Raw genomic sequence first — 5,812 nt, 5'->3', positions numbered from 1 at the left:
CACCCTGAGGGGATTCAGGTTGGAGAAAGCAGAATACTGGACCTAGATAATTAAGGTGCCTATCAAAGGAAGGATTTCAATGAGCTCAGACTCTCTTGCATCTTCCCATACATAGAAAAGCACTAAATTCATGAACACAAGACTTCTGGTGTTTCTTTAATTAATAGTAATCTTTTCATGTTCTAACTACCTGGTTTTTTTTTGTTTGTTTGTTTTTTGGCAAAAACTTCTGTATATTCTTGCTCCTCCCTTACCTCTTCAGAATAGTCCCTCAGGGCTATCTGAGAGCCTATCTCCCCAGCTTAAGTCCTCAGTATGTCTGCCAAATAAAACATAATTCTCAACTTTTAGGTTGTGCATTTTTTTTCAGTCAATACCTAATTAATGCAAATATTTCAAAAAATGAATGTTTTTCTTGAAAGTAACATGCACTTTACTCAGCCACTGAAAGGAACGAAACTGGGTCATTTTTAGAGACATGGATGTACCTAGAGAGTGTCATATAGAGTGAAATAAGTCAGAAAGAGAAAAACAAATATTGTATATTAACGCATATATGTGGAATCTAGAAAAGTGGTATAGATGATCTTATTTGCAAAGCAGAAATAGAGACACAGATGGAGAGAACAAATGTATGGATACCAAGGGGGAAAGGGGAGGGGGGTGGGAGGAACTGGGAGATTGGGATTAACACATATACACTATTAGTACTATTAGACAACTAATGAGAACATAATGTATAGCACAGGGAACTCTACTTAATGCACTGTGGTGACCTAAATGGGAAGGAAACCCAAAAAAGAGGGGATACATGTTTATGCATAGCTGATTCATTTTGCTGTACAGTAGAAACTAACACAACATTGTAAAGCAACTATACTCCAATAAAAATTAATTAAAAAAAGAAAGTAACATGCAGTATGTACTTTTTATTCTTCTACCCTATGTGAGAAGAATGAACAAAACTTTAAGTTACTCTTTTCAGTATATATTATTTCAATATGATAATTTAGCAAAATGTGGCATAAATTTTTGAGATTAACACATAATTTCTAATTTTATACATTAAAATATCCACAAAATAAAATATTTTATAATTTTTGAATATATTCATAGTAAAGCCAACTGTGTTGAATAAAGTCAGATATATTAAAAGGATAAAAAATTAGAATCCATTTAGCTGTCAGAAAAAAAGAATCATTATTACAAAACCCAAATCATCATAAATCACAGTAATGAGCCTCAAGTAGAACTATTACATTGTATTATGCTGCAGTATTTCAGGTCCTTAAAATAAGTAAAATTGCATGTATTTTAATATAAAAAGATACCATATACCCGTCCTCTAAGTTATTGCTTTCCATCACGATGATGGATTTATGTTAATCAGTTTCATCCTCTTTTGAGTAGTTAAATCTACAATTGTCAAAAACAGCAAAGGTTAAGTAGGCTAGACTTCTGAGTGATATTCCCAGTAATCTGTTGACCAAGATGGCCTGAGGCCTTTAAAGTTCCCCTCAGTCTGACTAAATTGTAAACAGGTTTTTTTTTTTAAGACTATAAACTTCTGACCTCCCTTTTCTTAGATCAAGTACTTTAGAAAGCTTTCAATCATAAATTATTTCTCTGTCCCTTTGAGATATAAATTTTCTCCTAGCCTTTTGTCCATTTTACAATTCAAGAATGTCTTTCTCAGGGACCTGGGAGACATTCCTTTGAAATGTAATCATCAAGAAAGATAGGGACACTATCTCCCAGTCTTTGTGGGAGGATAGAAGCCTATCTTCCATAAATTCCAATTAGCAAACACAGATGGCCTAACACATTGACCAACCTCCTCTGAAGTCCTCCAGTACTTTTCCATCAGCTTGCCCCAGGGTTTAAAAATCCTCTGGCCTTTTGTTCCCCAGAATTCGGTTTAATCTCTCTACTCTGTTGCAATAGCCTCGAATAATGTCTTTCTTTCCTGCTTAACTCTGTCCAGTACAATTTTTCTTTGACACCGTTTATAGAATTTTTCACCTTACCCAAGAAATGTACCCATTAATTGCCAACTTTTTGCAAGGTCCTATCTTAGGCACTATCAAAATGAATGCTCCCCCTTAGAGATTACATTTGAATGTAAATATAGAGTGTCCTAATCAAGACTATAATTTAGAACAAGTTTGTCTCCAGTGTTTTTAGGTTGTTTGTTATTACCTTCTCTAGCGAAAAGGAGTGTGTTTTCACTACATGCAGGCACTTCAGAAGAACACATGGAGTTGCAGAATGAAAAAAAAAAAAATCCAAATCCTCTAGCCAAATTGACTTATTTTCTTAGAAGTCTTATGGTTTTACATTTTATATTTAGGTCTATAATTTTGTGTTAATATTTTATACAATGCAAGCTAAAGATCAGAGTTCATGTTCTTTGCTTTGTTTTGTTTTTGACATATAGGTATCCAATTATACCAGTCTATTTCTTGAAAGCAATGACCCTTTCTCCAGTTAATTGCCTTTGTGTTTTTGTCAAATATGTTTTTCATATGTATGAGTCTATTTCTGGACTCCTCCTATTCCGTTGCTTTATTTGTTTAGCTTGATGCCAATACCACTCTGTCTTGATTATTGTAGCTTTATAATAAACCTCGATATCAGGTAGTATTAGCCATTCATTTTTTTTTTTCCTTGTTAAGCATCTTTAAATTTGGGGGCTACATGTAGTTCTGTACACAGATAGGGTAGAGGGTCCCCAGAGAAAGAGAACCAAGCATAGCTTTCTTGACATAAGAGAAGATATTTTTGGTCTAAGACATTTTGTGATCTAAGCCTGGTCACAATGCTTGTCCTTGAACAGGTCCCAGCAATTAATAACATTAAGGGAACAAAAGAATGTAGGAACAAAGGACTGTTATCAGGCAACAACAGTAACAATAGTAAAGATAATATATCAGTTGTAAAGACTCCCAGTTCTATTTCAATGTTAAAGATTAGCATGAAGTGCTCAACCACCAGATCAACTGGAAATTAAGGGAGGAGGATGTTGACCTTTTCTGACCCTCCTGACTTCAATCAACTAAAGCTTAGACACTGAATATGAGTCCCTTCGTGAATATACATGTACCCTTAGCTTAAAACTTTCCCAACTTTGCTGTTCAGAGAGATGTTGCTTTGGGAAAGATCCCTGGTGCTCTCCTTACTTGCTGCAAGTAATAATTCCTTCCTTCTCTTGATCTTTCACTTGGTTGTGTCTTTTGGCTCGACCCCCACAAAGAGGCAAACCCAATTTTGTGATAACCATTCCGTAGCATTTCTATATGAATTTTAAAGTCAACTTAGTAATTTTTACCAAAACAAATATCCTGCTAGGATTTTGATTGTGAATTTGTTGATCACAGTATTGATCTTTCAGATCATGAGTATGGTATATCTCTCCATTTGTTTAGGCTTTCTTTAATTTCTTTCTGTAACATTTTATAATTTTAATGTATGTATCTTACATATTGTCAGATTTACCTCTAAGTATTTAATAACTTTGATCCTATAAGTGGCATAGTTTTTCATTTCAATGTGTGAATATTTATTGCTAGTAATTTCAAAATACAATTATTCTTATGTATTGATCTTGTTTCTACATGCCTGATAAACTTATTTACTAGCTTTAATATAAAGCTGAATAGACATAGTGAAAGACATCCTTGATTTTTGTCATAGGGGAATGCGTTCTCTCCTGATCATAGGGGAAAAGCATTCCTTCTTTCATCATGATGTATTATGTTAGCAGTGGGATTTTTTTTTTTTAATTGGGGTATAGTGGCTTTACAATGTTCTGTTAGTTTCTGCTGTACAAAAAGATGAATCAGCTATATGTATACATATATCCCCTCCATCTTGGAACTCCCGACCAACACCCTATCCCACCCATCTAGGTCACCACAGAGCACTGAGCTGAGCTCCCTGCCCTATACAGCAGGTACCCACTAGCTATCTGTTTTAAACATATAGTGTATATATGTCAATGCTAATCTCTCAGTTCATCCCACATCCCCCTTCACACACACACCCCCTGCCATGTCCACTTGTCCGTCCTCTACATCAGTGTATCTATTCCTGCCCTGCAAATAGGTTCATCTGTACCAATTTTTCTAGATTCCACATATATGCATTAATATACAATATTTGTTTTTCTCTTTCTGACTTAATTCATTCTGTATGACAGACTCTAGGTCCATCCACATCTCTACAAATGACCCAATTTCATTCCTTTTAATGGCTGAGTAATATTCCATTGTATATATGAACCACATCTTTATCCATTCCTCTGTTGGTGGACATTTAGGTTGCTTCCATGTTCTGGCTATTGTAAATAGTGCTGCAATGAACATTGGGGTGCATATGTCTTTTGAATTACGGTTTTCTCAGGGTATATGCCCAGTACAGGGATTGCTGGGTCATAAGGTAATTCTATTTTCAATTTTTTAAGGAATCTCCATACTTTTCAACAAAGTGGCTGTATCAATTTACATTCCCACCAACAGTGCCAGAGGTTCCCTTTTCTCCACACCCTCTTCAGCATTTATTGTTTGTAGATTTTTTGATGATGGCTATTCTGACTGGTGTGAGGTGATACCTCATTGTAGTTTTGAGTTGCCTTGCTCTAATATTAGATTAGTGATGTTGAACATCCTTTCATGTGTTTGTTGGCAATCTGTATATCTTCTTTGGAGAAATGTCTATTTAGGTCTTCTGACCATTTTTTGATTGGGCTGTTTGTTTTTTGGATATTGAGCTGCATGAGCTGTTTGTATATTTTTAGAGATTAATCTCTTGTCAGTTCCTTCATTTGCAAATATTTTCTCCCATTCTGGGGGTTGTCTTTTCATCTTGTTTATGTTTTCCTTTGCTATGAAAAAGCTTTTAAGTTTAATTAGGTACCATTTATTTTTGTTTTTATTTTCATTACTCTAGGAGGTGGGTCAAAAAAAGATCTTACTGTGATTTATGTCAAAGATTGTTCTGCCTATGTTTTCCTCTAAGATTTTTATAGTGTCTAGGCTTGTCTTTATTCCATTTTGAGTTTATTTTAGTATATGGTGATAGGAAGTGTTCTAATTTCATTGTTTTACATGTAACTGTCCATTTTTCCCAGCAACACTTACTGAAGAGGCTGTCTTTTCTCCCTGTATATTTTTGCCTCCTTTGTCATAGATTAGGTAACCATAGGTATGTGGGATAATCTATTGTCTTTCTATCCTGTTCCATTAATCTATATTTCTGGTTTTGTGCCAGGACCATATTGTCTTGATTACTGTAGCTTTGTAGTATAGTCTGAAGTCTGGGAGCCTGATTCCTCCAGCTCTGTTTTTCTTTCTCAAGATTTCTTTGGCTATTCAGGGTCTTTTGTGTTTCCATATAAATTGTAAAATTTTTTTGTCCTAATTCTGTGAAAAACGCCATTGGTATTTGATAGGGATGGCAAGACTGTTACAAGAGACAAGGAAGGACATTACATAAGGATCAAGGGATCAATCCAATAAGAAAACATAACAATTGTAAATATTTATGCACCCAAAATAGGAGCACCTCAATCCATAAGGCAAATGCTAACAGCCATAAAAGGAGAAATCGACAGTAACACAATAAGAGTGGGGAACGTTAACACCCCACTTACACCAATGGACAGGTCATCCAGACAGAAAATAAAGGAAAAATAAGGAAACACAAGTTTTAAATGACAGACTTAATTGATATTTATAGGACATTCCACCTGAAAACAGCAGAATACACTTTCTTCTCAAGTGCACATGGAACATTCTCCAGGATAGATCACATC

The sequence above is a fragment of the Delphinus delphis genome, chromosome 2 (genome assembly GCF_949987515.2).
Source record: "Delphinus delphis chromosome 2, mDelDel1.2, whole genome shotgun sequence".
In the NCBI taxonomy this organism is placed as follows: Eukaryota; Metazoa; Chordata; class Mammalia; order Artiodactyla; family Delphinidae; genus Delphinus; species Delphinus delphis.
The sequence above is the reverse complement of the archived record's forward strand: the minus strand, read 5'-3'. Positions refer to the sequence as shown.